Consider the following 11,420-nt stretch of genomic DNA (forward strand, 5'->3'; position numbering starts at 1 on the left):
ACACAGAATCCAAAGCAGTCTCCAGGCTCTGAGCTGTCAGCACAGAGCCCAACGCAGGGCTTAAACCCACGAACCGCAAGATCATGACCTGAGCTGAAGTCAGGTGCTCAACTGACTGAGCCACCCAGGCGCCTCTGAAATTATAATGAAATTATATCATTAAAAATGATGTATATAAGAATGCCCATTTTCTGAAAGTCAGTCATTATAAATCAAAGCATTATAAGGAAATTATTATTTTTTATGATTTTGAGTTAGCAATAAAAATAATCAAAATTATAAATTTTTATTAGAAACAGATTTCACAATTGTGGATCCCCTAAGAACTAAGTGCTTAACAGCTTTCTTGAGACATTTCAAGGTCTTATTTTCAATTGATGAAGGGAGCTTATTATGTGCCTTATAAGGAAGGCTTCCGCACAATTTGAGAAGGAGTTTATTACTCAAAGATACTATTCGATAAGTTTAAAAATAGGTCAATAATTCTAGATATTCTGTATGTGTCCTCTGTCCCTCCATCCTAACTTCAAAAGTACCCAAATATCACCTTCCTCCTAATTGTACTTTGAAATCTGTATAAAGGGAATGGGGATGGTCATTTAGTATTAGCTACCTGCTTTAGCACTATATAGTTTAGGGTCAGAATTTCATCAGCCAAATAAATGGGAATAATCTTTTATTCTGATAACAAGTGTCAGTTTTATGACTATCCTTTTTGAATAGGAAGGCATGTTTATGGCTTACATTGATCTATTACAAATTTTTTGACCTCTTATTTTTATCCAGAAAGAGACATATACTTTGATGGCTCCTTTTTTCATGTTTCGGTCATATTTCAAATGACTAAAATGTCTTCCAGTTGAAGAAGCTGAAATAATGAGAGATGTCTAAATAAGTAATAGATCTGATTATTCATTCACAAGCCAGAATAAGATAATGTGTTTACTTTAGTACAAAAGTATAAATCCCAAACTAATAAAAACTTGAATGCGTTGAGATGGAGGAAAAGTAGACAGCATTAGCAAAGGCAGAAATAATATATGGGATAGAACTTATTAGAATAATTGAGAATACAGATGGAGAAATTGGATAAATAACTGGGGAACGAGGAAAAACTAAAAATGGCTATAAACTTAAAAAGAGATGTTCTTTAGTAGTGTATGGGTGGCTCAGTCAATTGAGCATCTGACTTCGGCTCAGGTCATGATCTCACGGCTCATGGGTTCTAGCCCTGATCTCACAGCTTGTGGGTTTGAGCCCCCCCGTTGGGCTCTGTGCTGACAGCTCAGAGCCTGGAGCCTGCTTCAGATGCTGTGTCTCCCTCTTTATGCCTCTTCCCTACTTGCACTCTGTGTCTCTCTCTCTCACAAAAATAAACATTAAAAAAATTTTTTTTAAAGATATGTTCTTTATACTGAACAATCCGTGAATTTATAGATGCTTGAGACAGGAATTTGAAGAGTGACCTTCCGTTATTTTCTATTGTGAGTAAAAATTTCCAGTCATATCTATCAACGCAAAATGAAAAACTTTAACCAAATAGGAACGAAGTTCCATATTTATTTCTTGAGATACAGTGTGAAGAATGGTACATACGATATGTGGGATCCATCCTGATTCACTATCTGCACATGTGAATCTCCGATGCTTCAGAATCTCTGGAAAAGAGAGATACTTAATTGGGATTGAATGTAGTTCCTGCCAATGTCACATCAACAGGAAAGGCGTTTTATGTGATCAGAAAGTTCGTTTAGCAAATGTAATCAAAAGAACACTGAACTAGCTGGAAACCTTGGAAAATCATTGAATTTTGCCACATTACCACTTTCTGATCTGTAATATGAGAGGGTTGACCTTTTTCGTTAACTTCCAAATGCTGGTTGAATTTGTAGATTGGCATTACAGATTACAGTTCCAAGGACCCAAGCCACAGATAAATCTGTACCCACTCCCCTGTTTTTTGGCATGGATCTTCACCTGATTGTGAGAACGAACAGACAGCTGAGAAAAATCAGTTGGGGCTATGCCATGTGGAGCAGAATAGCTGACGAGAGCTCCTTTCCCACTCACAGTCACTTCAGACTTTAAGATGTCAAGAGCTAGGGTGAGGCAGGAGAACCAAGTGGAACTCCCACAAGCATTTCCCACAGAATGAGATCTCCCTGGGTGCAGAAAACCTGGGACAGGCCTAGAGAGCAAGACAGACTCCCCTGCTGTGTAGAGAGCTGATATCCAGGCTCTGGAGCAGAGAGCCCTCCTACAGTTTCAAAAGTGGGCTATTTGAACTTAGAGCACAAGGATAATTCTGGAATTTCACGAGAGCTCACACCCAAAGTTTGCAAGAAGAAACTTCATCCTACTCTCGAAACGTTTGCAACTAGTGATGAACCAAATCAAAGTAAAGCTACAAGAAAACCTAGATTCAGACACAACAGAGCAGACTGACCTAGCTTCTCAGTTAGCAGCCTGCTACCAGAAGGACTGTGTAAATATTATTGGGCTCCATTGCTGCTATTCTATTACATAAAATGTCTAAATAAAACAAAAAATTATAGGACACACAAAGAAGCAAGAAATGCAGTCTGTGGCCAAAAGAGAAACAAAAATCAGTAGAAGCAGAAAAAGAGGTGACACAAAGGAGAAAATAAATATGTGAGCCACAGAGTGAACAAACTTAGTGGCTCTACCATTTTACATTCCTAACTATCCGTGCACAGAGGTTCCAATTTATCCCCATCCTCACCAACATTTGTTATTTTCTGTTTTTTAATAGTAGCCATCCTAATAGGTATGGGATAGTAGAAGCCTTTTTTTATAACAGTTTTATTGAGATATAATCCACACGCCATACAATTCACCCATTTAAAGTATGCAAAGCAGTGATTTGCAGTTTATTCACAGAATTATGCATCACCACTAACTCCAGAACATCTTTATCACCCCTAAAAGAAATCCCACACCCATTAGCAGTCATTCCCTATTTACCTCAACCACCTCCAGCCCTAGGGAGCCACTAATCTACTTTCTGTCTCTATAGGTTTGCCTATTCTGGACATTTCATATAAATGGAATCATATAAAATGTGGTGTCTTGTAACTAGCATCTTTTGTTTAGCATAATGTTTCCAAGGTTCTTTCATGTTGCATATAACAATACTTTATTCCCTTGTATTGTTGAATAATATTCCATTGTATTAATATATATCACATTTATTTTATCCATCCATCAGTGGGTTCTTTCCACTTTGGAGCTAGTATAAACATTATGGACATTCATGTGCAAATTTTTGTTTGCACACATGTCTTCATTTCTCTTGGATATTTACTCCACAGTAGAATTTCTGGATCATATGGCAACTGTGTTTATTTAATCTTTTGAGGAACCTAACTGGAACAATTTTGGTCTGCTGCACTTTCTAGTGCCCTAGTGTTCTTGAAAAATTAATACACTTCAAGTAGACTGTATTGCTGACAATCATCTGCCTTCTACTTATAACACATAAACACTTCACTAATTCTCTACCTTAGAAGATAAATGTCCAACAATAAAGTTATGACAGTATTATGATGGTTAATTTTATGTGTCAGCTTGACTGGCTGAGGGATATCTGGTTAAACATTGTTTCTGGATGTGTCTGTGAGGGTGTTTTCTGAAGAAGTTAGAGTCTGAATTTGCAGACTACGTAAAGCATGTTGTCATCCCCAATGTGGTGGGCATGATCTAATCAGTTGAGGGCCTGAATGAAACAAAAAAGTGGAGGAAGACCAAATTCTCACTCTGCCTGACTGTTGAGGTGAGACTTAAGTCTTCTCCTCCTGCATTCGGACTGAGGCTTATACCATCAGCTCCCCTGATTCTCAAACCTCAGGTTTGGACTGGAGCTACAACATCAGCTTCCTGGGTTTCCAGCTTGCAAGTGGCAGATCATTGGGACTACTCAGCCTCCATAATCATGTGAGCCAATTCCTTATACAAATTTTCTGTCTTGGGACACCTGGGTGGCTCAGTCGGTTAAGTGGCCGACTTCGGTTCAGGTCATGATCTCACTGTTTGTGAGTTCAAGCCCCGCATCGGGCTCTATGCCGACAGCTCAGTGCCTGGAGCCTGCTTAGGATTCTGTGTCTCCCCTTCCCTCGGCCCCTCCCTTGTTCTCACTCTGTCTCTGTCTCTCTGTCAAAAATAAATAAACATTAAAAAAATTTTTTTAAGTTTTTTCTCTTTCTCTTTACATATATGTATATTCATGTCTATATCTATCTATGTATGTATGTATCTATCTATCCTATTGGTTCTGTTTCTTTGAAGAACCCTGATACAAGTACTTACATTGTACATTATTATCATCATTTACTGAGCATTATCTATGCTCTAAAGGTTGTCATTAGCACAACAACCAAACTAGGTAATTACTTTTATCATCTCCACTTGCTCGATGAGGAAATTGAGATCCAGAACAGTGATGTCCATGGGGCTCCTGGGTGGCTCAGTCGGTTAAGCGGCCGACTTCGGCTCAGGTCATGATCTCACAGTCTGTGAGTACTAGCCCCGCGTCGGGCTCTGTGCTGACAGCTCAGAGCCTGGAGCCTGTTTCAGATTCTGTGTCTCCCTCTCTCTGACCCTCCCCTGTTCATGCTCTGTCTCTCTCCCTGTCTCAAAAATAAATAAACGTTAAAAAAAAAAAATTTAGAACAGTGATGTCCAATAGAGAGAAAATGTGAGCCACACTCATAACTTACATGGGTAATTTTAAATTTTCTAGTAGTCATATTTTTTTAAAAAACATGAAATTAAGTTTATTTTTTTAATGTTTATTTTTTTTTTTTTTATTTAGAGAGAGAAAGAAAGCACACACAAGCAGGGGAGGGGTGCAAAGAGAGAGAGAATCCCAAGCGGGCTCCACACTGTCAGCACAGAGCCCAAAGGGGGGCTCGATCCCACAAGCTGTGAGATCACCTGAGCTGAAATCAAGAGTCACCCAGGTGCCCCAAATTAATATATATTTTATTTAACACAATGTAATGAAAATATCATCATTTCAATGTGGAATCAATATTTTTTAAAAAGCTAGTAATGAGATATTTCATATTATTTTTTTCATACCATATCTTTAAAATGCAATGTTGTATTTTTTACTTATAGGATGCCTCAATTGAAACCCACAGTTCAAGCACTCAGTAGACACAGGTGGCTAGTGTATTAGAACAGATCTAAAGACTTAAATAATTTGTCTTTCTCAAACAAAAGCCTGAACTCTTGTTCATAAGTAGGCTACATTGCTTCTCATGCCTAGAGATGTCACATAATTTTTAGAGCTGATAGAAAATCAATGACATGAAAGGATATATCTCATATTAAAAAGTAAATTAGAAGCTAGAAGTTTCTCAGAAGGTAAGATGAATGACCTTCCTCTCCAGGTTGCTTTGTGAATATGCTAAGGATAAGTTCAGGAAAAAAAAAATGTATAGTTGTATCTATCTATATTGAATATAAAGAAGCTCTTCAGACCCAGCCTATAGGACAGGAAGTTAGGAAACTGATAAATAGGTGGTTTGAACATGTTTGAATATGAAAAGCTCTAGATTGCAGTTATACACAGTCTTCTGGAAATGTTCCCAATCATCAGATCTTTGGGTAAAGAAATCCATAAGGCTCTACTTTGTCTTTGCTCACAAAAGCCAGCAGTTTCCAGGTCAAGTCTGACACAAGGACTCTCTACTGCACAGAGGTCACGGACCAGGATCCTTGAATGAGGCAGGCACGAACACCTGCCTGGCATTGTAGGGCTTCACTCTAATGATTTCAGACCGATATCCATGAGGCCAAAATAAGAGCCTATCATCCAACAATCTGTCAAGTGCACGTAAATGTAGGAACTCAACAGATCAGGAACTTAATAGACCAGAATCTAGTAAGTTAGGGATAGTTTTAGTCTAGATCTTACTGAAGTTTAAGTAAATTTAAAGTAAATTTCAGTAAATCTGAAACCTGCTTTAAAAGTTTTCATGTCGCTTTGCCCAGCTTTTTAAAAAGTCCTAAGTCATGGAGTATAAGGTCAGTCTTTCAAAAGAAACCTGGAAGTTTGTAGATAACTTGAAGCATGGTTTTGACGATTAGGAAGCAGAAGCAGGAGGAGGAGGGGGAGGAGGAAGAAAGGGGAAAAAAGAAGAGAAAAAAGAAGAAACATTTTGACAATTCTTCCAAATATTTTTTCATCCTATGAAATGGTTATGTATTAGAGCAAAAACTTTGACAAAGCCTGAGATTAAAATATTGAGGATTAAGGGAGCTAAAATTGAATTCTTTGAACAGTGTCTTCAGGTTACAAATATCATTCACTTTTACACTAAGATGTTTTAAAATTAGAGAACATATAAATCCTCACATTAAGACGTGCATCTGTAATGCACAGATTTTAGTAAATGGGATCAATATGTGATGAGGAATTTTTTTAGAAATGGAAATATGATACTTATTTGGAATGTAACCTAAAAGACCTCCTTTTATACTTTCTGCATATCAAAAACAACACACCTATTTATAATTGTACATTAAATCAGTATCTCTGTTTTTTTCCCTTTCTTCCTTCCTTTTTTTTTTTTCTTTTTATCAGCAAGCTTGGTACATTAAGTTCTTCATAAAATACATGAAGGTTTTGGGGCCAGTATTAGGCCAACTGGTCCAATGCAAGAAAAATAATCAAGATAAGCATGCCCTTGCAGGTCCCGCTGTACCAGCACTCTCAGAACTGTAGCCTTCAGTTAAGAAACTTAATTAAGAAACTTCTATGCCCCAGTGAATCCTCATACTAAATTGTATTACTACTTCTTATACAAACTATGGAGATTTAGAGGAAAAAACTGTTTCCCAAGAGCAGAGTTACTATGTGAATAATTAATATTTATTACACCGTATCTTATTTATTTTCTTGTTTTTATTCCTTGCATGAGTTTCCTAGGGCTGGCACAATAAATTACCACGAATTGGGTGGCTAAAAACAACAGAAATTTATTCTCTCATAGTTCTGGAGGTTTGAATTCCAAAATCAAGTTGTTGGCAAGGCCTTGCTCCCTCCAAGTCTCTAGGAGAGAAGCCTTCCTTGCCTCTTCTAGCTTCTGGTGGCCCCGAATGTGTGGCTGCATAGCAGTCTGCCTCTGTCTGCATGTGACCTTCGCTTCTCTTTACATCTCTACTCTGGGTGTCTCTTAGAAGGATACTTGGCACTGGATTTAGGACCCACCTAGATAATCTAGCATGATCTCTTCTCAGGACCCTTAAATTTATTACATGTGCAGACCCTTTTTTCCAAATAAGGTTACACTCACGGGATACATAGTTGTATCTTTGGGGGGAGTCACTATTCATCCCCCCAGCAAATCTCAAGTTTCTTGAGACAGAAAATCACATATTCACCGGTACCTGGCAAATGACTTACCACTTAAGTTCTAAATAAATATTTGAGAAAGAATGAGTGAATGAAAAAAATGGATATGCAGTGGTATTTTTAAATTATAAGAACCTCGGTTCTGTTTGTGAGGAAGGAAATTTTCTTTTTCCTCCACCCATTTAGGCTCATTGGCTGAAGCCCCGTAAATTATATTGACACAAGACAGATTCACAAGAGAAAAACAAAAAAGCTTATCAATATGTGCGTGGTGCCTACATGAGAGAGCACTCAACAATGAGTAATTCAGAATTTAAGCTTTTATAGCATGTTAGCAAAGGACAATAACTTCGTAGAGCAGTGATGAGACAAAGGAAACAGACTCTGAGCTTCTAGGGGAAGCAAGTTACAGGAAGGCAAATATATAGGGAAACTAATGGGACATAGGGGCTCATTAGTAAGGGTTTGTCTCGGAGGTTCCTCTGGTGCCACATCCAGGTAGATAAGGATCTAGATAAGGATTGTCTCTGGTGATTAACTTCTGTCCCTCCTGGTTGGGGGTGGGGGAGCACCTTTATAAATTTATGTCCTGCATTTAAGCAAATAGGGGGAGGGCTGGGAACATTTCCTGCATCTGCTTCTTCTCACTTGCCTTCAGCTCAAAATAATCCTTATGCCAAAGTGGGATATTTTGGGGTGGCAGATTCTGCTACCGTTCATGTTGTTAACAAAACTATAAAAACTTGCAGAACATGTTAGTCACACTTTCCTCTGATGAGTAATTTTTCCTCGGTGGGTCTGATGGTGGATCTCCACAAGCCTTTCCTTTCATACTGTGCTACGTCCTAAAGAGCGACAAACCCTTGGAATACAGTAGCCCAGGCCCAGATACGAGGTGCCATTGTGAACCCGTTTGCCCAGAGGTTGAATTTCTTTTTGGCTGTTGACTGCTTTGAAAACAGTTCTGGAAAAGCCACTTCAAACAACTCTTCTGTTTTAGAATTCAGGCTACATTACCCACACCAGATCAGTTGCTTTGGTTTTTCAAAAAGTTATTTTTCAAAATGCACACGATAAGTTTACCTATAGCTTTGAAATTTTCTTAACTACAGCATGGCAAGATTGTGTCTGCCCTCCATCATTATTGTTACTTACAGGTACTCACAGCAGGTTGCTATGAATTTATTTACATGTTAAAAAGGCACAATTTAATTCTTTGGGTCTTTTTAAATTATTATTTTTGTAATGTTTATTGATTTTTGAGAGAGAGAACACAGGCAGAGGAGGGGCAGCGAAAGAGAGAGACACAGAATACGACACAGGCTCCAGGCTCTGAGCTGTCAGCACAGAGCCCGACGTGGGGCTTGAACCCACAAGCTGTGAGATCATAACCTGAGCTGAAGTCAGACCCTTACCTACCGAGCCACCCAGGAGCCCCAGAATTTAATTCTTTGTAGTACAAAAGAGGTTATCTTTGCTGCATGTGATTAAAATAAGAAATGAATCCATCGTAAACAGTAATTGACTCAAAACCTGAAAATTCTCATCTTTTTAAGTTGATGTGAATCAGAATGGGAAATGTCATTTTGCCTGTCATTTACAAGCTATGAGGGGTGGTTAGCAAAAGTACACTCTTTATACAGCGATTAAACAAAGTTTTAAAAGTTTTAGAAGACAGTTTTAAAGCTTCGCTAAACATCGTTGATTTGCATTTCCTGATAAATTCCCTTTGGTCATGCATCAGAAAGTGTAACTGAGAGCTGCGGGTGTCTGACTGCTATAAGCACTGTGTGCCCAGCAGCCTGTCAAAATAATTACGTTTGTAATTGCAGATACTACCAGCCTATGAATGAGAGACTGTCTCTATGTGTGAGGGATTACTCCATTCTCTGAGTCAGCAGTGATGCTCCTTAAACAGGACTTGAGAAGGCATGTTAAGGGCCTGGTCTTTGTACCGAGCTACACCAGAGTTTGGCTCTTGGTTCTCAGGGTTATGATTTTGTCAGGTATCAGCAGTTTGCACTGCCTCTTTTGTAAAGGTCTCTGGTCAGCAGCCCAGGATTTCCACAGAGCCAGAGCAAACTGGCCTCTAGTTGCATCTCGTGAAGGCCAGAAAAGCACATGGTCTCTCATTTGCTTAATTTACCAGTCTCGGGGAAAAGGACTTTGCCCTGCCCAGATCAATGGGACGAAGTCTTCTCACCCTGGCACAGCCCTGGCTGTTGTAGTCTGCATTAAAGCAGGTTATTGAAAATAAACTTTTGTAGTAGAGAAGAACCTTAATCTCTGAGATATTTTCTCTCAGGTTTTTAAGAAATGTGATACTTGCCAAGGAATTTTCACACTTAAGTAGGGTCATTTTATATGGACTCTCGCTAATTTAAACTATATCTCAATAGAGGGGCTTTGGGAAAAATTTTCTTGATGTTATGTTGTCCAGATGCCTGTAGCAGATGCATGAGTTGGGAGGAAACTGTGTTCTCTTTTGGGGGAGGCTATAGCATTGTATTAGGAGCAGAACTTTAAGTCAGATCACCCCAGCAGACTCCGCTGGCAGGCAAGTTATTTAGCCCCTCTTGTGTATGAGGGGACGATACTAATGCTTACTTCACAGGGCTTTGATGCCAACTCCAATTCTAAATGACATAATATATGCATGTTCTGAGCCTGTGCATCTGGGGTTCCCTGGCCTGCCTCCATCCATGCCTTTCCCAAAGGGGTGAGGAGTCTGAGACAGGGAGGAGCTGGGGGATGCGGTCACTTGAGGCCCACGGCGCTGCTTCCTAGGACAAGTTCTGGGTAGTCAGCACCCCAGAACCCTGGCCATGTGGCCCTGCACCCATTTCTATGGCCTGTGTAAGCCTCACTGCTGCATTCTTCCTCCTGTGAGTCTACAAGGGTACATCTCCACACCTGAGAAGGCACCAAGGAGCAGTTGTTGGCCAACGTGTGGAGGAAGTTGGGCCTGTGGCAGTGCGCTCCCAGGGGTGCTGCACAGAGCAGGGGGAGGACTGGGGCCAGCTCACCTTGCAACACCATATCCCCTATGCAAACTCCAAGAAATCTAAGGATTCGAAATGTAAACATGGCCTTCAGTTGTCTTAAGGATTTAAAAAATCTTTAAAGATTTTAAAGATTGAAAGATAGAATATTTTAATAGTATTTCAAGGTTTGTTAGCTTGATTTATAACCTGTAAGTATTTAGACATAAGATATGTGGCCTCCATTCATATTCTTGCCTCAGGTCCTGCAAATCTCTGGGCCTGGTTCATATGAAGAACATGCAGGGCACTTAGGACGCAACAAACACTAGCTATCATCATCATTATTATTGTTTGTCATCATGATTTTTGCCTTCGGTCACTTAGGACAATGTGGTCATTCCACTGGAATGATCGGACAATTAGCTTTCTCCTTTCCCTCTGCTCTTCCAGGTGCAGGCTGAATTTCCTGCAAGAAGAAAGTAAGCTACTCTTGAGATTTGATGAATAGAGTATTTGGAAAGAAGCAAGGGAAGCAGTGTGAGGATGCCCGGGCTCCGCTGAACCCCAACACAGCATAAAAGCATAATGGTTAAGCCCATTGTGGACTCCAAAGCCCAAAATTCCTGGATTTAAGTCTTTGCTCTGCTCATTATTAGCAGTGTGAGTTTGGCCCAGTTGATTAACATTTCTTCCACTCAATGTCTTTGCCAGTAAAAATAGTAACATTAAAAGTATTGACAAAGATTCATCAATTCCATTTCTGGGTATTTATCTGAAGGAAATGAAAACACTCACTTGAAAGATATATGCACCCCCATATTCATAGCATCATTATTTACCAAAGACATGACATGGAAACAACCTAAGCATCTATCAAAGAATGAATAGATAAAGAAAATGTGATGCACATACTCACACAATAGAATATTATTCAGCCATAAACAAGAAAAAAATCTTGCCACTTGAAACAATATGGATGGAACCTGAGGGGGTCTATGCTAAGCAAAATAATCGAGACACAGACAGAGACCATATGATCTGACTTATGTGGGATC

The sequence above is a fragment of the Acinonyx jubatus genome, chromosome B4 (genome assembly GCF_027475565.1).
Source record: "Acinonyx jubatus isolate Ajub_Pintada_27869175 chromosome B4, VMU_Ajub_asm_v1.0, whole genome shotgun sequence".
Classification (NCBI taxonomy): Eukaryota; Metazoa; Chordata; class Mammalia; order Carnivora; family Felidae; genus Acinonyx; species Acinonyx jubatus.